The following is an 11,227-nucleotide window of genomic DNA, read 5'->3' on the forward strand; positions in this document are numbered from 1 at the left end:
AGTACACTCAAGTAGCCCTAAGGGAGATCCATGTGGCAAAGAACTAAGGCTCCTACCAACAGCTACGTGAGGGACTCATCTCAGAAGTGGATTTCCAGCTCCAGTTTAGCTTAAAGAGACCGCAGCCCCAGGCAGCATTTTAACTACGATCTCATGACAGATCCTGAGCCAGAACCATCTACTTAAGCCACTCTTGAACTCTTGACTGGAACAGAACTATGTGAGATAATATTTATTGTTGTTTTAAGTCACTGTGTTTGGAGTAATTTGTTATACAACAATAGATAACCAATATATCCACTGTAGTAGTCAAGTCTCTATCTATCAATCATTATGTCTTTCTGTGTGTAAATCTTTCCCAATACAATTCTCATACCCAAGATCAACAGAAAGGAATAAAAAGCAGGGAATAAAATTCTCTTTTGTTCTCATTTGATAAAACATTCCAACAGTTCCAGGCAAGCACAGAGCAAGCAGATCCAAGGTAAGAATGTTAGTTGGCGGGGGACCACATCCTCCCCACACCCCTGTAGGTTTCCATAGAAGGAAGAGATTAACCATTCCATTTTCCAGGAGGAGGGGAAGAGGGAAAGTTTGAGAATTTCCCTTCCAGGAGCTTCTTTTTGTCCCTCACTCTTTCCTCCCTGGGCTAACAGACTTACCTGAACAGACTTCCCAAATTTTATCATTTTGGAGAAGGAACTCATCCCTGTGCTCCCAACTACAGAGGGAGGCTGACTCTGCAACTCAACAGGTGAGCTTAGAAAAGTAGTCCTGTGGGATGACCCAAGGTGGTACAGCCCTTCCAAGGAATCTGTGCAATCTTAAATTAGGTGAGGTGTTAGGATCCATGTGTCACACACTTAAACTCTGTTCTCCAAGCCAACTTTATTTATGAAGAGTGAAGTCTCACTTTGATCTCCATCTGTGTAACTTTGTGTCTACCTCTTGGTTCCAAATTCAGAAGAGGAAGGAAGGGGTGTTATTAGCCCCTGAAACATCAGCGAGAGGCATACATTCAACGTAGATGTGTTATTCTAAATTACTTTTTTATCTTCAATCTTCCTCAACATTTTCCCAGTTATCACTTTCCCAAACCACCACCTATATAAGAAACCTCTGTTACATCCTAATTACAGTCTCACTTTCTCAACATAACTGCTCATCTTCAAAACCTAAGTAGTACACAGCAGAGGGAGAATCTAGGTGATTGAGGAAGTCAGTCCATCTCATTGATCATAGTAACAATAAGGACACCTACCATGCACTACTATACTACTTATGTTTATAGTCTCTCTTTAATCCCCATGATAACTCTGATGTAACTAGAGCTTATTTCCATTTCATTGAGGAGAAACCCGAGTCTCAAAGGGATGGTTCACAGAAAAGTGACAGAACATCCTAGGTTTGTGTGCATGTCTGGCTGGCTCTGAAGTCTCTGTTGTTTCTAATGCTCAATATTACATTTAAAGCCATACTTTGGACCTTAGTCAGTTTAATAAGCATTATTGTATTTAGATGGCTTGAAAATTTTTCTTTAAGTTTTATACCTTTTAAATGATAATATCAAGTAAATTTTTAGGATTATTATCAAATTTTTGAATTTCTCTCCCAAATTTCTTTCATACATGCTGTAAAATTACAGAACATTTCAAGTTTTCTTGTTGTTTAGTTGCTAATTTTGTGTCCAACTCTTTTGTAACCCCATGGACTGTAGCCCAGCAGGCTCTTCTGTCCATGGGATTTCCAAGGCAAGAATACTGGAGTGGGTTGCCATTTTCTTCTCTACAGGATCTTCCTAACCCAGGGATCTAACCTCCATCTCCTGCATTGGCAGGTGGGATTCTTTTACACTAAGCTATTTGGGAAGCCCCAGGTTTTCTTGGATCATGACTAATCTTAAATACTCTTTAAATTAATAACCCCTACTAACTAGTTTGTTGCTGATGCCCAGGTTATAATGGTATATGTTTAGTTTTTATCTTAGTTGATGTCAGTGTTTTGTGTCAAATTGGCAAGGAGTTTAAATCTTTTTCCATGTGGTCAGACATTTTACTTTTCATTAATTTCATGTTTAAGCTGTCCATGTTTAAGCTTACTGAACCACCTTTCCTGCCTCCTGGGAAATCTTTATGCAGATCAGGAAGCAACAGTTAGAACTGGACATGGAACAACAGACTGGTTCCAAATTGGGAAAGGAGTACATCAAGGCTGTATATTGTCACTCTGCTTATTTGACTTACATGCAGAGAACATCATGAGAAATGCTGGACTGGATGAAGCACAAGCTGGAATCAAGATTGCCAGGAGAAATATCAATAACCTCAGATATGCAGATGACACCACTCTTATGGCAAAAAGCAAAGAGGAACTAAAGAGCCTCTTGATGAAAGTGAAAGAGGAGAGTGAAAAAGTTGGCTTGAAAGTCAACATTCAAAAAACAAAGATCATGGCATCCGGTGCCATCACTTCATGGCAAATAGATGGGGAAACAATGGAAACAATGACAGACTTTATTTTATTGGGCTCTAAAATCACTGCAGATGGTGACTGCAGTCTTGAAATTAAGATACTTGTCCCTTGGACGAAAAGCTATGACCAACCTAGACAGCATATTAAAAAGCAGAAATATTACTTTACCGACCGTCTAGTCAAAGCTATAGCTTTTTCAGTAGTCTTGTATGGATGTGAGAGTTGGATCTTAAAGAAAGCTGAGTGCAGAAGAACTGATGCTTTGGAACTGTGGTGTTGGAGAAGACTCTTGAGAGTCCCTTGGACTGCAAGGAGATCCAACCAGTCCATCCTAAAGGAAATCAGTCCTGAATATTCATTGGAAGGACTGATGCTGAAGCTGAAGTTCCCATATTTTGTCCACCTGATGTGAAGAACTGACTCATTTGAAAAGACCCTGATGCTGGGAAAGATTGAAGGCAGGAGGAGAAGGGGATGACAGAGGATGAGATGTTTGGATGGCATCACCGACTCGATGGACATGAATTGAGCAAACTCCAGGAGTTGGTGATGGACAGAGAGGCCTGGCATGCTGCAGACCATGGGGTCACAAAGAGTTGGACATGACTGAGTGACTGAACTGAACTGAAGCTGTCCAAGAATCCATTTCTTACTTTTATCTGAAATGTATGCCTTCCTCTTGATCATTTACTACTCTTAGTATAATATAAAAAATTTTGCTTCTATTTGCTTCTTAAAAAAAAAAAAAATCTATGCCCCATGATAGCATGTCTATGTTTGTCAGCCAGTCATGTCCAACTCTCTGTGATCCCATGGGCTATAGCCCACCAGTCTCCTTCTGCCTGTGGGATTTCCCAGGCAAGGATATTGGAGTGGGTTGCCATTTCCATCTCCATCACCCTTGGTAGAGTGGAGGCTTAATTACCTTTATATTCCCCATATAGAAAGTTACATTACAAAATCACTGTCATGTAAAGAGTCAAAAAAAAATTGGGGGAAATGGTTCTATTGAACTATTCTTTTGATAAATAAAAATAACTTATTTTCTCAAAAAAAAAAAAAAAAGGAAACATTATTTTGACTCATTCCCCTTTGGGCTGAAACTGAGCTTGTGGTTGGTTTCAGAGAAGCATGGAATTTTTAATTCTGACCTAAAGATTCAGTTCAATCAGTAGAGTTCCAGAGAAGCATGAAATTTCTGGCCTTGAAAGTTCTCTGAATATCAAGTCCTACCTCATCCCCCTTCATTTACAAATGAGGAAACTCAGAAATTTAGATCACTTCCCAATAATTTAATGGTAGCTTGTAAGAACTATGGGTAGTCCAAACTGCTAATATGATTATGAAGTTAGCTGTACAGAGATTTTATTCCCTAAGGTCCCTTATTTGACCATCTGAGATTTTATTCCCTGAGATCTCTTATTTGATCATCCAGTTGTTGGCTTGGGCCCAAGAGAACCAGACAAACTGAATTCATAACCAAAAGATGTGCTATTTACCCTCTCCTGTGATACCCAATTGCTTTGGAAGATAGTTTTATGGAGGTGAAATATAATTCTTTTGTAGAAGAACAGAAACATTTTGTTTGTCTCCATCCAAGCTCAGAGTTTCACATTTATAGTCAGTTATGGGATGGTGGTATTCCCAGTAAAAACTCAACATCTAGACCCAAAGAGAATTGAGCCCATGTCACAATTACAGATCTACAAGAGGGCTAGTTTGTCTTGGATGCAAACTCTGACATTTTGTAACATTTTGGATTTGGTTCACTTAGGAAGCTGTCAATTACTGCCACAAAACCAATCATTCTTTGCTAAAAATACACTTAGAAACTCCATTTCTGACACTTTTAGGAATTTCCTTGGCATTTTACCAAGAAACATCACTTATTTGGAAAGGAAAGCAACTCCCATATTTTCTGCTGTAAATGACCCTTTGCCACGTGGGAGAGCACAGGCATATGGTGAGCCCACCACAAGCCCAGCCTCAGCCCAAAGAGGGAGTAGTTGGAAATAACGTGGAGCGTTCTGGACTTCACCTTTCTGTTCTGGTAATACTGCTATGACTTGTCCTAGTGACCAAACTTCAGTTGGTCCCTGGGTCATTTCCTTGTTTCCTTCTTCATGGCCCAATGCCCTCTTGTGGTGCCCTTCTTACAGGATCCTTTCAGATGGAGTGCAAAGGAGTGAAATTCAGAGCACTGGCCTCAGAGTCAGATGATTCCAGATTAGGTTTCCACGCTGGGATCTGTCACACTGGTTGTGACCCTGGTGATTTTTCTTGAGCCTCTGATCCTTGATTTCCTCATCTGTGAAACAGGCATACAATACCTAATATGGAGAGTTGTTGTGAGGGCTGAAGGAGATGCTATTTGTCTAACATCTAACACACTTGGCATGTAATAGGTGTCCATAAGTCAGAGTTCTCCCTTGTGGTTACACCTTAGACTCATAGGGTGCAGTTTTTAAAAATACCCATACTCAAGACCCGTGACCCAGGATTTGACTTGTCAATTTTTAGAAGCTCCCCATGTGAATCTGGGCTTCCCAGGTGGTGCTAGTGGTAAAGAACCCACCTGCCAATGCAGGAGATGTAAGAGATGTGGGTTTGGTCCCTGGGTCTGAAGATCCCCTGGAGAGGGAAATAACAACCTTTTCCAGTATTCTTGCCTGGAGAATCCCATGGACAGAGGAGTCTGGTGGGCTACAGTCCATGGGGTCACAGAGTCGGACATGACTGAAGCAGCTTAGTATGAGCACATGTGAATCTAATATACAGCCAGGATCATGCTCCCACTGTTATAAATGTTTTTCTTTTCTTTGCTTCTCTAGTTCCTTATAGAAATGAAAATTTAATCATGAATAATCTAGAATAGTTCTATTTCTGGAAACTGACTCAGGACATGCTATCCCAGGTTCGGAATCTTTGCAATGTGTTTAAATCACTCCCTGGTACATGGACTATAATGGCACATAGTGAATTCCTTCCATTGCGCCAGATCTTTCAAAACATTTGTTCGAATATTTAAATCTCAACTAATCTGAGTTTATCCCTATGAGATAAATTATATTATTGACCCCATTATACTGAGTGAGAAACTAGTAGTCATAAAGATACATTCAGTTTTTCAACAAATGTTTATTGCGTGCATGCCTCTAGGTGATACATCAAAGGGGCACTTCTAGTTGAATGAGCTTGCCTCATTTAAGAAAGAAAGGGAGGCTGGACTCAATTCCACACTGCCTGACTCAAAGTATGCTTTCCATCATGGCTTTCTGCCGCAAAGTGGAATTGCTCAGCCCAGAAGCAGGAACCAGAAGAAACTCTTGTCTATTCATTCATTCAACTCTCACCCTCCATGGAGCACTACTCACATCATACTGTGCCTGAATGATGCTCCAGGGAATTGTGCAAGCCAGTGGCCCTGCCATTTCTTTCCTTTTTAAAAAAATTAATTTTTATTGGCATATAATTGCCTTATAATGTTGTGTTAGTTTCTAATATACAGCAAAGTGAATTCAGTTATATGTATACATTTATCCCGGAGAAGGCAATGGCACCCCACTCCAGTACTCTTGCCTGGAAAATCCCATGGATGGAGGAGCCTGGAAGGCTGCAGTTTATGGGGTCGATGAGGGTCAGACACGACTGAGCGACTTCACTTTCACTTTTAACTTTCATGCATTAGAGAAGGAAATGGCAACCCACTCCAGTGTTCTTGCCTGGAGAATCCCAGGGATGGGGGAGCCTGGTGGGCTACCGTCTATGGGGTCACACAGAGTTGGACACGACTGAAGTGACTTAGCAGTAACAGCAGCAGTGTATATATGTCAATCTCAATTTCCCAATTGGTCCTCTTCCTTCCCCTCTTGGTAACTGTAAGTTTGTTCTCTACATCTGTGACTCTATTCCTGCTTTGCAAATAAGTTCATCTGTATCATTTTTCTGGATTCCACATATTAGCAGTATTATACAATATTTGTCTTTCTCTGTTGACTTATTTCACATAGTATGATAATCTCTAGGTCTGTCATTTCATTCTTTTTTATGGCTGAGTAATATCCTATTGTATATACGTACCACATCTTTTTTATCCATGCCTCTGTTGATGACATTAGGTTGCTTCCGTGTGCTAGCTGTAGTAAATAGTGCTGCAATGAACACTGGAGTGCCTGCATCCTTTGCCTACGAATGGAATTGCTGGATCTATGGTAGCTCAATTTTTAGTTTTTTAAGGAACCGCCATACTGTTCTCCCCAACCATTTCATTCTAAAGGAGATCAGCCCTGGGTGTTCTTTGGAAGGACTGATGCTAAAGCTGAAACTCCAGTACTTTGGCCACCTCATGTGAGGAGTTGACTCATTGGAAAAGACTCTGATGCTGGGAGGGATTGGGGGCAGGAGGAGAAGGGGACGACAGAGGATGAGATGGCTGGATGGCATCACCGACTCAATGGATGTGAGTTTGAGTGAACTCCGGGAGCTGGTGATGGATGGGGAGGCCTGGTGTGCTGTGATTCATGGGGTCGCAAAGAGTCGGACACGACTGAGCGACTGAACTGAACTGATACTGTTCTCCATAGTGGCTGCCATTTCTATCACTGCCATTCTGTAGATGGGGGAGCCAAGGTACCCTGAGGGTCTTAGGTTCACAATGCTAAAAAGCGCCTCCCAAACCTCAGGCTGGTTTGCAAGCTTCCAAAGGACAAGATGTCCATCTTCTGTGTGGACTGTTCATTGACATATATGCTGTGTTTGAGCCACATTAACCAACAGCTGAGAAATGCCTGGCAAGACCTTCCTGAGGGAGTCAGTGCCCTGAGGGACTGGGATGAATAGTGAGTCTCATTGTTGTGGATTCCAAGCAAATGCCAACCCTAAGCATGTGATTGTGCCGCTCCATGATTATATTTATCTTGTATTGCATCACATATTCAACCAAACATATTAAAACACAGTGCCTGCATCCAAAGAACTAAATATACAAAAAGAGAGAAAGGAGGCTGTGTCAGGAGGAAGAGAGTGAGTCTCCTTTCCGTGCTGTTTTGGGGTTCTGGTTTGTACAGAGAGTTGATATCAGATACTGATTCAACACTTAGTGCTTTTGTTTTTCTTACTCTCAGATATAGTGGAAAGACATGGCCCTGAGAGCCTGATAATGTGGTTCTCTGTCCACCAATTACTCAGCTACATTGACCTGGAAGCAGCCAAAGCTTTGACCAGATGAGGCTAGGCTCATTCAGAAAGTCTAGAACTCTGGTTCCGGAACTGTAATGTGCATCAAAATGCTCCACAGGGCTTGTTAAGACACATTGCTGAGTCTCATTCCCAGAGTTTCTGACTTACTTGCATTTCTAACAAGTTCCCAAGTGATGCTGTTGCTGCCTGTCTGGGGACCACACTTTTAGGACTTCTGGTCTCCAAGAACAAGGCAGTCCCATGGATACTAGAATAGTCCCAATCTAAGACTAAAAAGCAAGGGGAAGCAAGGGAAGGGTTCACTACTATTTATGTATAAAGTAAGTTGGCATATATTACATTTGCAGCTTGTATATACATAGACTATTTCTAGATGGTTATAAAAAACCATGAATAGGGAGCTGTAGGTCCACTCCAGTCTAGATCAGGGGATCTGCCGGGCCTGAGGCCGAGTTCCACCCTGGCTTCCCGGGATGTCGGTGGCCTACGTACCGGACTGGCTGAGAGGGAAGGCAGAAGTCAATCAGGAGACCATCCAGCGGCTCCTGGAGGAGAATGACCAGCTGATCCGCTGTATCGTGGAATATCAGAACAAAGGCCGGGTGAATGAGTGCGTCCAGTACCAGCATGTGTTACACAGAAATCTCATTTATTTGGCTACCATCGCAGATGCCAACCCAACCAGTGCTTCAAAAGCAATGGAATAGTCTTCCAGTTGGCTGTTGTGAGGAGTAATTGAATGTGATCTATTTCCTATGAAATGGATTTTTGCCAACTCAACTGCTTAGAATGTGAATGGAACCTCTGTGGCTCTTCTAAAAATGTGAAAATGTGAAGAAAGCTACTAACTTAACCATATTCTCAGTATAAATATTTAATAATTAAGTGGATTCCCTCAATTAAGTTGACTCCAAGTGTCCTCCATCCTGAAATAAGTGTGTTTGGATAACAGAGATATAATGGGCATCTTCAAGTCAACCTTTTTAGTTTCAATCTGAAGAGGAAACTGAGCAGGTATTGGGCGATCAGCAGAAATTGCTGAGACTTTCCACTGAGACACTGCCAAATGGACGTGTGACTGTTTCTCCCTCCTACCAGTTTGTGGTGGTGGACCCCTGACTGCTCTTTTCATGTTGCCTTGAAATTAAGCTTGCCTTTCCACAAAAAAATAAAAATAAAAAACCATGAATAATAGTTGTTGGGGAGAGGGGGTGCTTGGGGGTCTAGGGTGGTGCTATGTTGATTGTTTTCTGGGTCTGACTCCAACCCAAACAAACATGAACTCATTTTCCTTTCTCTACTGTGTTCCTTTCAGAGTCTGTCCTCCACAGCCTTCATCATCTAGTTCCCCTTGATGGTTAACTTCCTCTTGGATTTGGCCAATGGGAGGCACCAGCAGGGATCTGAGGATGGTAAGAGAGAAAGATGGACAGATTTCTTCTCTGAGGTCTCCCCACTTTGGTGCAGTGTCTAGAACACACTTAGCCCCAGCTCTCACTGGACTTCAGTAAGAACCTTTCCTTCTTCGGCTGTTGCTAGTCTCTGGGGCTTCCACATCCCCCTTTTTAATCCCCTTAACCCTACCCACCCATCTGTGAGTGGTCCCTTTATTAACATCTCTGAATTTGAACCTTCTGGAGGTGAATTTTGTTTTCTAACTGAAATGATGGGGAACTTACTAGTTCAGTTCAGTTCAGTCACTCAGTCGTGTCCGACTCTTTGCGACCCCATGAATCGCAGCATGCCAGGCCTCCCTATCCATCACCATCTCCCGGAGTTCACTCAAACTCACGTCCATCAAGTCGGTGATGCCATCCAACCATCTCATCCTCTGTTGTTCTCTTTTCCTCCTGCCCCCAATCCCTCCCAGCATCAGAGTCTTTTCCAATGAGTAAACTCTTCGCAAGAGGTGGCCAAAGTACTGGAGTTTCAGCTTTAGCATCAATCCTTCCAAAGAAATCCCAGGGCTGATCTCCTTCAGAATGGACTGGTTGGATCTCCTTGCAGTCCAAGGGACTCTCAAGAGTCTTCTCCAACACCAGAGTTCAAAAGCATCAATTCTTCTGCACTCAGCTTTCTTTATGGTCCAACTCTCACATCCATACAAGACTGCTGGAAAAACTACAGCTTTGACTAGATGGACCTTGGTCAGTAAAGTAATATTTCTGCTTTTTAATATGCTGTCTAGGTTGGTCATAGCTTTTCATCCAAGGGGCAAGTATCTTAATTTCAAGGCTGTAGTCACCATCTGCAGTGATTTTAGAGCCCAAGAAAATAAAGTCTGTCACTGTTTCCATTATTTTCCCATCTATTTGCCATGAAGTGATGGCACCGGATGTCATGATCTTTTTTGAATGTTGACTTTTAAGCCCACCTTTTCACTCTCCTCTTTCACTTTCATTAAGAGACTCTAGTTTCTCTTTGCTTTTTGCCATAAGGGTGGTGTCATCTGCATATCTGAGGTTATTGATATTTCTCCTGGCAATCTTGATTCCAGCTTGTGGTTCATCCATTCCAGCATTTCTCATGATGTTCTCCACATGTAAGTCAAATAAGCAGAGTGACAATATACAGCCTTGATATACTCCTTTCCCAATTCGAACTAGTCCATTGTTCCATGTCTGGTTCTAACTGTTGCTTCTTGACCTGCATACAGTTTTCTCAGGAGGCAGGTAAGGTGGTCTGGTATTCCCATCTCTTTAAGAATTTTCCAGTTTGTTGTGATCCACATGGTCAGAGGCTTTGACCTAGTCAATAAAGCAGAAATATATGTTTTTCTGGAACTCTGTTGCTTTCTCTATGATCCACCAGATGTTGGCAATTTGATCTCTGGTTTCTCTGCCTTTTCTAAATCCAGCTTGAACATCTGGAAGGTCACGGTTCACATACTGTTAAAGCCAGCCTTGGAGAATTTTGAGCATTACTTTGCTAGCATGTGAGATGAGTGCACCTGTGTGATAGTTTTAACATTCTTTGGCATTGCCTTTCTTTCAGATTGGAATGAAAACTGACCTTTTCCAGTCCTATAACCACTGCTGAGTTTTCCAAATTTGCTGGCATATTGAGTGCAGCACTTTCACAGCATCATCTTATAGGATTTGAAATAGCTCAGCTGGAATTCTATCACTTCCACTAGCTTTGCTCGTAGTGATGCTTTTTAAGGCCCACTTGACTTCACATTCCAGGATGTCTGGCTCTAGATGAGTGATCACAGCATCATGGTTATCTGGATCAAGATCTTTTTTGTATAGTTCTTCTGTGTATTCTTGCCACCTCTTCTTAATATCCTCTGCTTCTGTTAGGTTCATATGATGCCCATCTTTGCATGAAATGTTCCCTTGGTATCTCTAATTTTCTTGAAGAGATCTCTAGTCTTTCCCACCCTATTGTTTTCCTCTATTTCTTTCCATTGATGCCTGAGAAAGGCTTTCTTATCTCTCCATGCTATTCTTTGGAATGCTGCATTCAGATGGATACATCTTTCCTTTTCTCCTTTGCCTTTAGCTTGCTTTGATTCCATGAGTCTCTTGTCCCTCCTGGGTCCCCAAAGGGGACT

The 11,227-nt window shown here is 41.9% G+C and overlaps 1 non-coding gene across 1 annotated transcript; it reads left to right on the forward strand.

Annotated features, from left to right (window-relative positions):
- Positions 1 to 8,086: 8,086 nt before the first annotated feature.
- On the forward strand, positions 8,087 to 8,749 carry LOC102268749 (SS18-like protein 2). Its single transcript, XR_001351814.2, has one exon. It is a non-coding gene; the product is annotated as an SS18-like protein 2 (transcript).
- Positions 8,750 to 11,227: the final 2,478 nt, after the last annotated feature.

The sequence above is a fragment of the Bos mutus genome, chromosome 1 (assembly GCF_027580195.1).
Source record: "Bos mutus isolate GX-2022 chromosome 1, NWIPB_WYAK_1.1, whole genome shotgun sequence".
NCBI lineage: Eukaryota > Metazoa > Chordata > Mammalia > Artiodactyla > Bovidae > Bos > Bos mutus.